Source organism: Zonotrichia leucophrys, chromosome 1 (assembly GCF_028769735.1).
Source record: "Zonotrichia leucophrys gambelii isolate GWCS_2022_RI chromosome 1, RI_Zleu_2.0, whole genome shotgun sequence".
NCBI lineage: Eukaryota > Metazoa > Chordata > Aves > Passeriformes > Passerellidae > Zonotrichia > Zonotrichia leucophrys.
Window position 1 is genome coordinate 42,928,222 of NC_088169.1, and position 16,181 is coordinate 42,944,402.

At 37.9% G+C, this 16,181-nt stretch overlaps 1 protein-coding gene across 1 annotated transcript in view; it reads right to left on the bottom strand.

Moving 5' to 3' along the window:
• The window catches only part of GPC6 (glypican 6), a 726,811-nt gene that overhangs the window by 691,746 nt on the left and 18,884 nt on the right, over positions 1–16,181 (bottom strand). The gene's annotated exons all lie outside the window — the stretch shown is intronic.

Here is a 16,181-nt window from a genome sequence, read left to right on the forward strand (position 1 = left end):
GATTATGAGCATCACATTTAGCTGCAACTAACTAACATATTGAATGATTCAGCTTTTGATGCAGATAAAAATGACATAAGGCTGAAAATCATTTTCATTTCCTATATTCCACAGCCAAAGAAACACAGAATGGTTAAAGAACAGGGACTCCCCCACCAAAACCATTTTTACAGCTCTTGAGTGATTAGTTTGACATGGTCTAGCATAATTATCTATGCCATAATTTTTCTTTGCCTGTGTGAAAAATACTCCAACAAACACCACCAAATACTCATGGAGTCTCTGTCAAAAGCCATACATTGACTAGAAAAGTGGTATGAAAAGTTATTTGTTACACAAAGTAGCATAATTGTTCATTATATATCCAATGTTCTGTCAGTGTTTACTATAAATAAGGCTGTTCTGTTCCAAGATTTCACAAGAAAATACAAATTCCAAGCTTTCTGCCAAAAAAATTCAAAATCTAGAAAGTATTTCTCAGCTAGCAACTCCTGAAATATAGTTCATGTTTGATCACTACCTAATAATTATCAAGGGGGAAAAAAATTAAAGAAGGAAAAAACCATGACCTTCATTTTCTTTCATTTTTGCAGCAACTTTTTCTTTTTTTTTATTTTTTTGGGGGTCAGATCTCTTTTCCCTTGCATCCCCTCTGCTCATGCTGGGAATCAGGTGCATGCTGCTAGCAGGACTTGTTAATTCAAGGAGCTGCTGCTGTCCAATTAAGCTTGCTGCCAGATCACAGACAGCCAGACACTGAGGTACCTAATTCTCCTTCCTAGTTCAGCAGTAAATGCAACACCATTAGCGTAGTCTGGGTATTAATTCACTCATTTGTAGGCATGCTTTAAGGTTAATTCCTGTCACTCCAAATGGAAAAAAAAAACTAAAAGAAGTGAAGAAGGATATCAAGCACTTAAATCAGCCTCAGTAAAAAAGAGAGTTGCCTTTAGTCAAGAAAGTAATCCACAAGACCTGAACTCAGATGAAAGTTTACTCAAGCAATCTACTTCTACTACCTGAAAGTTCCTATGTGCCTAAAATGTCCCTTTAATACATCCACAGATATTTTCCAGGTTTGGGAATGCAAAGGAGCCAGCATTTAGCTAAAATGAAACATAAAAATCAAGTTCATAATCTCCTGCCTACCTTCCATGAAAAACTGAATTCATTAGATATTTTTACGACTGGATCATGATCAAGCACATCTGAAGTACAGTGTTAACCAACACTTTTAAAATTTAACACAAGTGTTGGTTCCCTTTTTTTTTTTTCAGTAGCTGAATGTAGCTGAGCCTATTTTCAATTTGTAGTCTGCAGGCACTATACAAGAGCAGACTGTCTTGGTATAATCCATAAAGAATAACTAAGAGTGTCCCAATCATCAATAAGATTTAAGTTTGCTATGGATGGATATACATCTCAGCCAAAATAACATTTGAAAAAAAATTTCAGAATCTTTATTCAGTGGATATATTCTGATTCAAGGATATAATCAGGATATTTTCAGACATAACAGTTCAGCTCCTTTCTTTGGCTACTGCAATTCAAGCCCCTGTCTCCCACTACTCTGCAGGTTATGCAAAGCATCAGGCTATGTGACCTGAGAGAGAAATCAGGTATGGGATGCACAGCTCCTTACACTGTACACTGTATTATGACAGAAGTAGATATTCAATCCAGGCTGATGGAGGATCCAATTAACCTCAGAGAACTGTGCTGAAGCAGCCCAAAAGTAGCCAGCAATTAGCAAAGGAGACCCATACATATCTTAAGTGCTATCTCTCTCTAGATCACTACAGAGATATGAAAGCAACTTTCCTAAGATGCAGAAACTCCTTTTAAAAAAGTGCTTGGATCACTCTTTTCCTTGAGGCAGCACTGGTAAAAATCCATCTGATGTTTTCAGGTCCTCTACATACACTTGTCTAATGGATTCACTGCTTCTTTGAGGTGGGAGAGCTGAAGCTTTATCTGCAACGTCTAATTTCCCCAGAAAGTGTCTTCACAAATGGGTTGTACATTATTCTGGCTGGGAAAGAGCTCCCTCCTGCCTTTCCTTAGTCAAGAGGAGAAAGAAAAAAAGAGCATGATTCTGTAGCTTCGAGGGCAGAGCAGCTGTGTGAGAGAGAAGTATGCTCCAGATCCCTCTGTGATAACTGTTTATGGAATGTATTCAGTAATTGGTTAGCATAAGGAACTAGACAGATCCCAGAGGAAGGTTTAAAGCCCTCCACTCCTGTTTGCCCCAAGCAACTCTGCTGTCTTGCACTCAGTTCTCACCCTTGCAACATATATACACATATACTTTCTCCAGTATAAGATAAAGAGCTGCTAACAAATTTCTAATCTTGACATTTAAATATTATTTAGTGGCTATGCTCAGCACTCAGTAGCCAAATCTTCCTTTTATTTGTGGGTGTTTCGGTTTCTTGGGTTTTTTAAATTCTTCTCATGGTGGCAAAAGCAACTTTATTTCCGGCCTCCTTAAAAAAGCCATCCAAAGAAATACGTGATGCAACAACATTATAAAAGAGACAGAATTAGCAGTCATGAAAAGTACAGGAGGCCTGAATAAAATATATATTTGCTGGGAATAAAAGCAGTGACACAGACAGGGTTTTTGTAGACACTGAGGCCTGCAGGATACTGTAATTAACTTGCTGCATACTTGATTTCACCTTAGAAAGATAGGGTAGGTGAGAAATGGGTGCTGATGTGGAGTCCACTGCCAACATCATTCCCCCATGATTAAACAACAGGTTTACTGAAATCCACTGAACTTCCTCTACATTTTGTCGATCCCATTTGAGTATTGCAGCACACGTGTCTAATCCTCAGTCTGAGTGTTCTCCAGTCTAGAAAGAGCAAATAATCTATGTCAACTAGCAGAAAGAGCAAGAACAATATTAACTAGAAAGCTTGTGTGTTTATAAAATATTTAAATATTTATCAATATAGTATTTTAAACTCAATATATAATGCAGGAGATAAAATACCTCAGGTAGCATGAGAAGGAGTTAAAAGATAAGCAGAAAGCACAGTGTAAAGATGAAAGATGCCACCACTACAAAATCGATGTAACAGGAACCGACTGCTCCTCTCATTGTGCGATACATTTATTATCTAGAAATTGATGAAACCTGGTGTCACTGACCACTGGTTTTACCAAGCTGGGAGAAACAGCAACACATTCATGAAGCTTTTATGATGCATATAGAAAATGAGAGACAACAGTTGGATCCAGCAGTCAGGAAAATGGAATTTAAGCACTGACTAAGAGTTACTGCACTCTAGTAAGTATGTTTCTCTTGATAGTATTTTAATCAAGTGCTCTTGAACTTGGGCAATACATCTGCTCTATTTCCCAAGCTATCATACACAAAGATTCTCAAGCTGCTATCATTTATAAATGGATCTCACACTGTCCTCCCAGATATTATTAAATCCAACCAAAAGTGGCCATTCCACTATGCACTCCACTGTCTCTATAGCAATGACAACATTTCCAGTTAGAAAAAGGATACTGAGAAATTTAAATAATAAGAAAAAAAAATCACAAATGAGCAAACAAAACCAAATAAAAACAGCCAAACCAGAAAAAAATAATCATAAATACAGCCCAGGGCTCCCCAAGAGATGAGGCTCAGGAAGAAGGAATGACAGTTTGCAATATTTTGAGGAGGCACAGTGAGCTTTGTGTAATGATGCTAATAATAAATACAAATTCAGAAAAGACCACAATTTCAACTTTTGCCCAGGGCTCTTCTGAATGTCTGTATGCCCCTGAATATCTAATATGGCAGTGGTTTTATTCTATATGGCTAGTGATCTAGTACCATTTAATTAAAGCAATTACATTAGAAATTCATTTTCATGAAGGAGTAACACGCTTTGCTGGTTAGACAGAAGCAGACAACCGAAAACTGAGTTGATTCCACATGAGTTCAATTGCTAATTTTTAATTTTATGACAGTCCTTGGATGCTGTGGCAATTTCCATTGCTGCACTGCTTGCAGAATGCGGAAATGCCCCATGTCAGAGTAAGGGCATATCAGTAGTGGTCGCACAGGCTTTTTCTTGGGCAAAAGACAGCCCTATCACATTTTCCCATTGCACATGAAAAGCTCACATGTTTAGGGCAGATTTTCAAAAGAGAATTACTTTTGTTCCCACAGGTTTTATGGAGGTTCCAAATAAGAGTTTTTGAAAACTCCATCCTGAAAGCACAGCTTTTAGGTCACCAGTAATGGCTCATCAGCCATTTCCTTCAAAGCCTCTCCACACCTGAAAATCTTTTCAAGAAACTTCTTTATACAGAAACATCTCTTTTTTTTTAGGAACTACACATGTATATGAAGGGACAGAGTTTTTTCCCCATTTAAAAGCAGTGCCGTCCACTCACAGCGAGCAATCACAGAAAATGCTGTTGAAATTCCATCTATTTTCTAAGGGTTTTGAAAGGGATCCAAAGGTAGACCTAGGGTATGTTTTATCTCATCTTGTTGCAAAAACTGCCATTAGATCATCACTTCAATGTTGTGAGAAGTCTGTGTTCCTAAATGGTTTTTGTTGGTGAAGGAAGTTTGCTTAGTTTTGCCTTGTTTTAATATTGCTTGTCTGTTGACATTGCCATTTACAGACCCTGTGGCTGAAATGGAAGCCATTACAACATCATGCAATTCTGCTCCATCTCCTGCAATCAGCTGAACGGCACCAGCATCTCCCTAACCTAAATAAAACCAGAGGCGATGCAAGGTGGGTTTTCCAAGCAGCTTAATACGGCATACACTGACTTCATGGACTCAGTGATAAGGGTCTTCCTCGTGCAGTCTTGTGGTTGTGGACCTGCTGGTTTGAAGAGCTGCCAGACAAAAATGGGTGAATTTTTATGGCCCAATTCACTGAACCACTCCCAAGAAATATACAGAAGCAAAACAGTGGCTGAAGGTGAAGGTTCCCAATTGCTTAAATGGCTTATCAATATTCAGAAATAAAATATGGAAAGATACAACACCTGCAGTATTGATAGCTAATCAAGATTATTTTTTCTTTTACATTCATGTACATTTCATAATTTTTTACACCTTCAGACTTTCTTGGTTTTGCAGTTATATTATTTTTTTTAATTTTCCAGTCTGAGATTTTGCACTTGCTTTAACATTTTTTTTCCTAAGGTGCATAAAAGCTAAAGATATATAATCCTAAATACCTAAAGAAACCTCAAACCCACATATCATTCCAACGCTTAGAACCTCTGTTGAGTCATATTTTTAATAAAAAAAAAAGGCAGAGAATTCACTTTTCTGTGAATGAAAGTCATATTATTAAGTCCATTAATCCCAGGAAAATCCTCACAAATTGTCTTAGCAATGGTTCTGTTATGAATTAAGCACACAATGTCTCCATCAGGCACTGCTTTGTTCACAACTCTGAAGTAAGCAGCCACTGAAGCATTACAAGAACCTTATGGAGAAAGTAAAGTAATCCTTTCACTTCTTTAGTGAGTAAACAGAACATTCTAGCTCAGGACAGCAGTAGTTTTTACTTGGAGACAATTTCTTCCATGTAATCAAACTCAAATCAAGGGTCTGCAGGTAAGCTTCAATTCAGAGAGTCTGCATTGACGAAAAGCAAGAGCAATGAAATCTTTAGAGAGGCTTTAACAGGCAAGAAAGATTGCTCTTCTTAAGCACAGTGTTAATTCTGTATTTAGTTAATGAATCATTCTGTATTTAGGTCCCATTTCTGCAAATTTATATTTTAAAGACACTTTATTTAATTCTTAAAGCGGAAACACTGGCTGGGTGACCTGACAAGAAGAAGAAATTCCTGACGAAAGAACACAGTACACATATACTGAAACACTTAAAAGGGTCCAGCCCACAATCGACTACTTCAAGGGCATCCAGGGAATAAAAAATATATTTTTTTTAGAATGGGATATTTTAAGAATCAGTACAGCAAAAGAAAACAGGAAAGAAAGAAGAAGCATTTTACAACAGTTTCTTGTCAATGGGGAGGAAAATCTCTCCAGCACGTTGCACAGAAATATAGAACATACTTAAAAGCTGAGCTAGTGTGTGACAGACAGAAGATTTAAAACAAGCTATTAAAATCCTGAGATGTGTACAACTTCCACCGCCCTCCCTACCCCCTCAAGAATTTGAAATCCTGTCCAGCCTTTCAGCAAGAAACTGGTCTAACTAGATTAAATTTTTCTGATCTCCATCCCATTACCTGACCTCATACATTTCACTCAGTTTTTAACCTCACACTCTTGTGCAGTCAGCAGCTGCAGCACCCATGCTGCTGCTCCAGTGTGTGAAACACCATTGCACTGAGAGCACAGCACATCACTGCACTCCCTCTGCCTGCACAGCCCCTATCTCAGGTATGCACTTTGCTGCTCACAAGTTCACTGCAGGTAAAAAACCATTTCTTCTCAAAGAATTTATGTACTTGAAAATTGGTAATTTCATTACTGAAGAAGATCCATCCTCCACAGTTAACTTGGTTTCAGTAATGGTCAGTGAAGCACTGCACCTGCGTCCCTTAAAGAAATTTGGGAAAGAGCCAGCTTTGATCCTACAGCAAACACTTTGCTGCTTTCAGGAATCAGCAAAGAACTCTGACTGCCTGCTAAGAAAACTGCAAGGGACTAGCATCAGAGAAAGAGGCAGAGAAAGCTTCTCTGTAAAAAAGTTTTGTTAGGAGAAAGAAGGAAAAGATGAGGAGTTTCTTAGATATATTTCCCACCTTAAAAAAAAAAGGGGTTTTAGCCATTTATTTTCTCAGCCTGATGAGTGAGGTCCTTTCTAATGTGGCCAGAGGCATCCCAGGGGAAAACACTATCTTTTGATGTTGCATATATGACAGAAACATAATGGTTTGGGTTATATGGAACCTTAAAGACCCTCCTGCTCTCCTGCTATGGATCGAGACATCTTTCACAAGATCAGATTGTTCAAAGCTCCATCCAGCAGGGTCTTGAACACCCCTAGGGATGGTGTTGCCAAACAAGTTGTATTTACTTTAAAAAAGAGCCCATAGAGCACTGGAGGGAAATGCTGGGACCTAACCAACAAGAAGGTTTATTCCATGAAACCCATAGCAGCTAACAAAGCAATCTCGAAGTGATGTCCATGCGTAACAAATTAGAGCTTAGGACCTGACATGCTCCAGTGATCTGAGAGCTGGGGGAGGAGGTTAACATAGTTTAGGAAGAAGGATTCAACTCTGATAATGGACACAAAGAATGGAGAATTTATGGGCAACAAGGATTTTTGGCAGGACTCCCAAAATAAGGAAGAAATTCGTCTGAAATCAGCTCCAAGTGGGTAAAAGGTAATTCTGGCAGTGGGGATCTGCAAACACCAACCCACAGACCACTGATCCAGGCAACCCACTAACCCAAAAGAAGAGAGAAACTGAGCATGCCAACTAATTAGCATGAGAATTAAGAGAATTATTGACCAATAGAAGCTAGAATAATAAGTACCAAGAGAACTTCTAATTTTTATGCAGTGAATACTAATTCCAGTGGGAAAAAAATTCTTTTGTTTGCTAAAATGCATAAGTAATTAGAACTTTTGACAAATGGTGTACACATTGGGTGGAATGATCCCCATGTACCTCAGCAGTAAATAAAGTAATGTCAGCTTTCTAACCTAGCAGCCTGGTTGGAGAGTCTCTTTTCCAGGTTTTGGTGACAACAGGACATCCACAGTTTCTTTAGGCAACCCTTTCCAGTGTCTCGCTACCTTCAGAGAAATTAGTTTCTTTCTGATATATGATCTAAATATACCCATTTTCAGCTTAAAGCCACTCCCCTTGCCCTACCACTACATGCTCTAGTAAAAAGTCCCTTTCCAGCTTTCCTGTGGCTCCCCTTTAGGTAATGGAACACTGCTTTAGGGTCTTCCCAGAGCCTTCTCTTCAGGTTGAACAACCCAAATTTTCTCAGCCTGTCTTCATAGAAGAGGTATGATTCTACACACACTTAGATATATAGGTATATGTAGATCCATATATATATATATACACACACATATACACACACACACACATATATACATATATGTGTGTATATATATATATATATTCATATACAAACCTCTAGATATCTATTCCTAAGTTTCAGTGACCAGTCCAGAGCATTTTAATCACAGAGTTATGTGGCCCTGCTGCTAGGACTAGGGCTAGGATATTTTGGTTCAGGACAAGTGTTTATACAAGGGCTGTCTAGTGGTCCCAGGACCCTACAAACTGGGGGTGAGTGGGAAGATTCCACTCACTAGGGATATGTGGTCCCACTCCATGACCCCTTTTACTCTCACGAATATGGGGAATATGAGAACAACTGTTCCACAGTGCCTGAAAAATGATTTTAGAATTATTTTAGACTATGAAATAGTCATGATGAGCTGTTTTCATGAGCTGGTATTAAAGAACTTGCTGAGGACTAAGCTGAGAGACGTCTCTTTGGAAATGAACTGACTGGATGCTGATCAAGGTTATATTTACTGGAAGGCAGAAAAGATGCCCAAGAAAGGAGAGACTGCAGGGGAAGTGTTAATACTGACAGAAAAAAAAAAAAAACAAAAAAAAAAAAAAACAAAAAAAAAAAAAAAAAAAAAAAAAAAAAAAAAAACGAAACAAGGAGAGATATTTCCTCCAGAGAGGGAAGGAGCGTTCAGCTGACTGTCAAAGGGGAGAGGGGGAGCACTATCACAATGTTGGGGAAGGAGGATAAATTTCAGTGTTGGTGCTAGAGGAAAAGATTTAAGGCCAAAAAATTACCTACGAGCGTTCTCCGTATATTTGGGATTTAGCATTTATAGCAAAATAAAATAAAATAATTTACAAGACAAAATAGAGGACTATGTAGTGAAGTAAAGTACCAATTATACAGTGCTTAAACAGCATCTTGCTCCAAGACTATTTTAGGCTTCCTTAACTGGACTCCTTCATGACAAACCTTTCTGGATTAGGCTAGGACTCATACTTGTTGTACTAAGGCACAGCAATTGCTTCTCAGTAATCTCTAGTAGGCTTTTTAACTGGTTTGTGCTGCAGTAATCCTGAGAAACACTCACCTAGAGCCCAGATCACCATGGTAGTTGTGGTAGTACCTACAGTGTTGGGTCTCCCTTTTGCTATTTTACTATGTCTTATGACATACATAAGTATTTTAAAACCCCTGGTAGGTGATGACCAGGCAAAAAGATTACATCTGTCAAATCTGTCAGAATTACTTTGGGAAATAGTCTTTAAAAATACTGGGTCTTATGGCACATAATGATAGTGTCCTTCATTCAGATAATATTGTGGTTAAAAGACTAGGAGGTAGAGGATTGATTTTGCATCTTTTATGTCCTCATCTTGTGGAACTCGTAACTTTTTATCAGCACTTCAGATGTGGCCACATAAAAACACACTGAAAGCAGATTACCATTAATGCTGGCTAACAAAATCCCCAGCTTAACATACTGCATTATTAAGTAAGGATGGAAGGTGGAATCCAGGGGAAAAAATACCATACATGCCAATCATGTAATATAAACCTCAACAAAGCAAACACACAACAGTTGGATACTGTCATAAAATTCTCCCAGAAACAGAGAAAGCAGATATACAAATTGCATACATTTGAAACTTGCATATGTCTTTTAGTGACATCATTTCAGAAACTTAGAAAGAATTAGAGTGATGTAGGGCTATTGAACGGGCCTCACATACCTCTGGGGTTTTTTTAATAAATTGGTTAAAGTATGGAAACCTTAAGTCAGAAAAAAACAATGAAATTTCCCTTTCTTAGAAATTCACAAGCCTCTTAAGACTGATACAGATTGGTCCCTACAAGAAGAGGGCAAAATCAAACAAATGATACCATGTCTCACTCCCTCAAGTTTTGTGTGGTATCAGCACTTTCACAGCAAAGTTAATTCAATGTTACTAAATAACAAAAGAACTGAGGAAAAAGGAAAATACTTCTACTACTTCAGAACATAAATCTCTATATTTCTACACAGCAATTCTAGAATATTCTATCTGAGGACTTTTGTTGCTGAAGAAAGGAAATCTCCAAGTAAGCACAGTTATACACTTCTACCTTCCATCACACTGTGGTCCATAAATCAACTGTGGAGCAATTTTTCACAGTTATGAGCTTGGAAAGATTTATCTTGCTTGGAAAGCAAGTTCCTACTCTAGTATGAAAATTCGAAACAAACTTTCTATATAATATACAATTTCTATTTTCCTCTACTTGGTATGACCAATAGCAGAACAGTAAATTGCAGTACTGGTAGCTGTGTATTCACTCCCATTGATCTCCAAATAGAAGTCATGACTCCTCTGCCTCAGATTGATAGTGCTGTTACAAAAGCTCTGATGCTTACCTGAAAGGAAAAAAGCTATTTGGATTTACTTTGAAAATTAATCTTGAATTAGTTATAGCAAGTACTCATCTGAATTAATAATGTGAACCCATTTTTTTTTGGTGAAAGCTTCTAGCTTCTAAAAAGATGTTTGAAGACTGTGGTCATACTTCTCTAGAGAAACAAACCTCCTTACAGTGTTTTCTCTGGAAAGCTCACTCTGCTCTTCACGGGTCTATAAGAATAATGTTCCAAGCTTTTACTTTTCTGGTTTGAAATAAAAGAAGCAACCCTAAGACTAAAATTAATATTGGCATTTCCAAGAAAAAAAGCTTTTCTTTGGACATGCTTGGAAGACAGGGTGGCAATTTCACTTCCTACTCATTTATCTACAACAAGTCCTTCCCACTGGTCTTCTACAAACTGTGTTGCTTTTTATTTGTCATGGTGATTAGTGCACGGTTCTGGCATTTCTAAAAATAGTTGAATTTCTTATGCCTAATCATGGTTAAGGTGAGTTCAGCTTCCTGCTTGACATAACTTTCCTCTGAATGAAGAATGAGACCTATGGTAATGCTCAGTCCACAAAACAGTGGTTTCCTAATTCTTCAGACATCTCTGATTCTCCCTTCTATAACTTGGACTGCACTCCAAACTAGCCTAGAACATGTGACAAAACAACTGGTTTTGTCAGTAAAATCAAGCTCTGTGTCAAAGGAAGGCTGCAGATGTAGAAGAGGCAGCTTTTTAATCTCCCTCAGAATTTAATAAATCCTAAATGAGCAATCCCAACCTCTGTATCAGATATACCAACAAAGTTTACCTAATGAACCAAATGAACAGAAAATTGTTGAATTCATGAGGATAAGTCCTGTCTCACAAGTTACTACTTCTCTGGAAGAGTAAATAAAATTTGTATATGACACAACTGATTTGCAAAAAGGAGTTGAATTTCCAAAAAACTTATTTCAGATAGCATACTTAAAAGAGCCTTAGTATTGTGGGAGGTGAAGCAAGATTTATTTCTGACCTAGTAACTGGCTAGCAGACAGGAAGCATGTTAGGAATAAAATGGTCACTATTCACAACAGAGAAGGAATCATTCCCATCAACTTCTCTCAGGTCTCGTGGCACTGAACTTTCTTTTTTACCATGTGAGGAATGAGAATGGTACGTGAAGAGAAAGTCTGATAGTAAAGAATTAACCAGAACAGGAATAAATAAAACTGCCTTTTAAGAGCTGTACGAGGATCTTACAATACTCAATCACTTGGCAAAGAAATTACAGATGAAATTCAAAGTAGCTGCTTGCAAAGTACTGCATGTGCAAGAAAGGGCAAGAAAGGACAGTCCTAACCACAGACAGTCATGGGCTGCTGTGACTTTTATTAGTATTAACAGTCAATCTAAACACTTTGATTACTGCTCTTCATGGCCCATAGATGTTAAAAAATAAAAAATTTTAGGTATTATTAGGCAGCAAGAAACAAGACCAAAAGAGAAAATTATTTACTATGTAGCCTTACAATGCAAAACATCTGCACAATTTCAACAGGATGGTATACTTAGCAAAGGTACAGAGAAAACCACAATGAGTTAACTTCATCTTTGAAAACATTAAATAGGTTAAGAAACATGAATTAATAAAACAAAAAAACCAGATAGCTTTATATTTTATTTTAGCAATACTGTCTGCTGTATGTATGTCTTGGAGTAAACCATCTAGTTCTGATTTAGTTCTTCCTTTTCAGGATGTGTCTACCTATATTCAGTTGTATCTGATTATAGGGATTAAGTATGGAAGCTAAAGGGAAAAACACATTAGGGTGTTTTTCATTTTGTTTTGCTCTGTTTGTGTGTTTGCATTTTTGCCTCTGGTATGCTCCTTGAAATCTACTGGGGCAGCAGCTACTACAATTATGTCAGAAGACAGGGGAGGGAGAAGAGAGAAGATGAAATTTCTTCAGCAGCCAGGGAAGGCACAAATGGAATTAGATGTGGGCAGCGCACACATTTTAGAATTATAATTTGAAATTAAGCCTTCAACACGAAAGTTCTGCTTCTGGGAAACCCATCTGAGCTAGCAGTTTCTGTGGAGATCGGTAAAATTATGAAGGAGGAGCATCTGTTGCCAATGAGTGACACCTGTTACTGACAGTACGCGCAAGGTCACGGTACTGTGGATAGAAGCTGCATTCCATGCTGCAAAATTCACTATAATGAAAAGTGTTCCCAAGAACACTGAAAACAAAAACTTAACAAGACTGAAAAGTAACAGGAAAAAAGCTTCCTAAGCAGATATGTGAAATAGGAAAAGTGGTAATCAGTAATACAGGAGAGCTTTGTATTAAGTCAAAGGTATTAGGTGAAGGGGGATCACAATGTGATATGTCCCCTAAACCTTGCCAATTGTCATCTCATGTACTTCAATCACAGCTGTAACATCACTAGATAGCAAGGAGAAGGAGATAAGCCAGGCTTCTCCCTCTCTTGGAATTTTCAAGGAAGTTCTAAACTCTGCAGTACAATATCTAAAACAACCCTCAGAAGGAAACAGAAATAACAATAAACTACTCAATAGTAAACCAAGAGTCTAGTCTACTAAATCTTTCCAAGAGAAACATTTAAAATAAATGAACGCTTTAGCTTTCAACTTTGAAGAACTGTTCTCATTTTCATGGAGTGTTTAAAATAAGTCTGCGTCCCATATGAACCTGGCACTTGAATACACTTACAGCAGTACTTCAGCAGCTGCCACTTGATCTGAACAAACTGTGGTTTCCCGCTCTCTAGAAGAGCTCAGACATAAACCAAACATTCGTTTTTCAACCGTGCCTTGCCCAGTCTTTCTGCTGCCAAGTTCACTCCACACACAAACTCTGTGTTCACACTGCCAATTGTCTCTTGGGCCCTCAGTGACAAACACTTGCAGCAGAATAGGCTTCATGAAGAAGACCTGTGAGTCAAATCCCAAACCATCATCTTCATAAATTTATGGACCTGAAGTCCAATGCTCAAGAGAATCAAACTCTACACCAGGTGCTTGGGGGTTTTTCCCCCCTGTAAATGTCCTTCTAGGGTTCCTCCTAACCTTGCTAGGGCCAGAGAGCCATACTGTATCCAGTGGTGCTGTTTTGGGTATCATTTGAAACTCCAGTCCTACCAACCAAGTCACAGAACACTTCAGTGTGCATCTAATCTCACATTTTTCAATTAATGCCATCATATTTCCTGTCCATATTAATACCATTAAGCTGCTACTGCATGAATACCAGGAAAATTCATCACAGTACAAAAGGTCCATAAAGGACTTTTTAAAAGGAACCAAGATGTATTTTGGGCAGAACAAAGACCACAGGGAAACAGATACAGAGTGAATTTTATACAGAAAGCTGACATGGCAATAAGAAAGTCTAAATTCACCTGCACTGTAACTTTGATATGCATCTAAGGAGTCTTGTCTAAACATAATGAAGAAAGTTAGGAAAAGAAACATTCATACAAAAAAACCCATACCTGCTGTCCTGCATGAATTTGCATCACAATAGTGGATGGAATAGGTTTAGTGTGAGCAAGAGTAGATAGTGTTCAGTCTGTAAGACAAAAGCTGTTTTATTTTTTTTTTTTTTGCCAAACTTGAAAAGTGCTTAGTGAATAGAGACGAGAGTTGCAGCTACAAAAATGAGAATCTCATGAGTATCATGGCAAGAGCATTTCCATGGAGAACTGCTTAGTAGCATTCTTCCTCCTATAGGCTCCTGTATCTCAGCCAGACTTTCACAAATTATTCCCCATTTACATTAATCACTTCCTGGTGTCCAAAACCAGACACAATAGTGCCTGGTATGCAGAAGATCTGCTTGGAGACTGCAGCTAAAGCCAGTCGGTCATACTCTGAAAATACAAAGTGCTAAGTACTTTTACAATACAAGTTGAGCATCTGAATATTTAAAAATGCGTTTCTTTCTCACATGTAAAAGGAAAATAATAGCTCAGGACAAATTATGAAAATAAAATTATTTAATTAAGTTTCTAGATATAGTAGCTGTAAGAGAAGAGGCTATGAGAACACTTATAGCTTATCTTCAGAACAGAATTTGAATGAGGTCTAGTATACAACAGAGAAAATAATTAATTGTCTAAGTACAATAAGTGATCCTGTACAAGGATTTGTGCATGAGTATACTTCTAGGACTATTATTACTCATAGGTAGCCAAACAAAGCTCCTGCAACAATTGTAATTATCTAGATTTTTAATGTTTGATGGTACAATTCTAAATTTCTAATAGTAAGCTAGCATATTGTCTTTTTGCTTTTTCCTTGATATTAGCTATAAGCTAGTATTTTTTGGTGTTTTAAGTAGAAATATATACTACAAATGCTGAGAGAATCAGAAAGTAATGGAAAAAGTACGTGACTTAAGTCTGCACCATTCCATACTTGATTTACTATGGCCTTGACATAAGAAATAGGTATTTATAAAGTATTCTCTGAATGAACTGAGACGTCTCTGTTCTCTGGGAGGGAGAAACAATATCTTAACTGACAGTGAGACAAGATTTGCCAAACAGCTTTTGAGAGAACATGCTAGAAAATGGGAGTTAGATGCTAGTAATAATTTAGCAGGTTTACTTAGTAGTCCTAGTACAAGATCAAAGTATTTGTTTTGCACTAACCCAGTGATTACAACCAGCTGAATACAAGTGTGGGGTAGGGTGTGTTCCAAAAGGAAAAGGAGGATTTTGCCTATTTTCTAGTGCATCATTTTGGGAATATTATTATATCTCTCTAAGACAACAGTCAAGAGCTGGATTAGCACAGATGGGGTGCAATCCCATCACATCCTGCCCAAGCGAGGATAACTCACCTTAGGAGACTGAAGTAAGAGGTGCTGCACAGCTGCTGCCTGCACTGCCTTGCTCTATTTTATGATACAATCACTATGAACAGTATTTATATCACCTACTTTAGACAGCTAATATGAGCTTTCAGTGCCTCACACTTAGGCATCTTCCTGCAGCAGAGTGATTCTGACTTCTCTGCTGAGGACCCAGACTCACCCTGTAGCTAAAAGAGAGAAAGCTTTGAAGAAATTCCTGCTTGCACCTACAGGAGCAAGCAGAGCAGTTCAGTGGAAGAAACTCCTTAGGGTAATGCATGGCTGATGAGAAGCTGACATCCACACTACACTTATTAAAGGGTTTGGATTTATTTTGATCTGGGACTAGGAATCTGATTATCTGGAAATGGTTGGAGCACATTGTCTAGTCACCCCCCCAAAAAGTCCATCTTGTGTTCTCCAAGGCCACTTAATAATGTGAATCCAAGCACAGCAAGCAGAGACAATGGGGAGCTTTACTTCAAAAGCACGTACCTAATTCATACAAAAATGCTAATGCAGGGATGTTCCCTGAATGCTTCCAGGGAATGATGTAGAACACCCTAATTAGAAGTCTTCCCTTCTCCATTTAATACAAGTTTACTACAACAGAAAAAATTAAAAAAAAATAGACACATATTATCTATTTCCTTGTCATGTACTATAACAAGAAAAAGGAAACATAAAGACCCTAGAAATCTATATATTTCCAAGGGAAGCTGCAGGATATCCACACACCAAAATACCAGGCTCATAAACCTGATTAAGCAGATGCCTAAATCCAGCTGGATTCAAAATGAAAAACACTTCTTTTTGGGTAATGAACATACACAGGAGAACAGCACTCCTCTCTCATGGCTAGCACGTTGAAGTTTCTGCCTCAAAACAGCCAATACAACTGCCTGGGACAGGGGAGCTG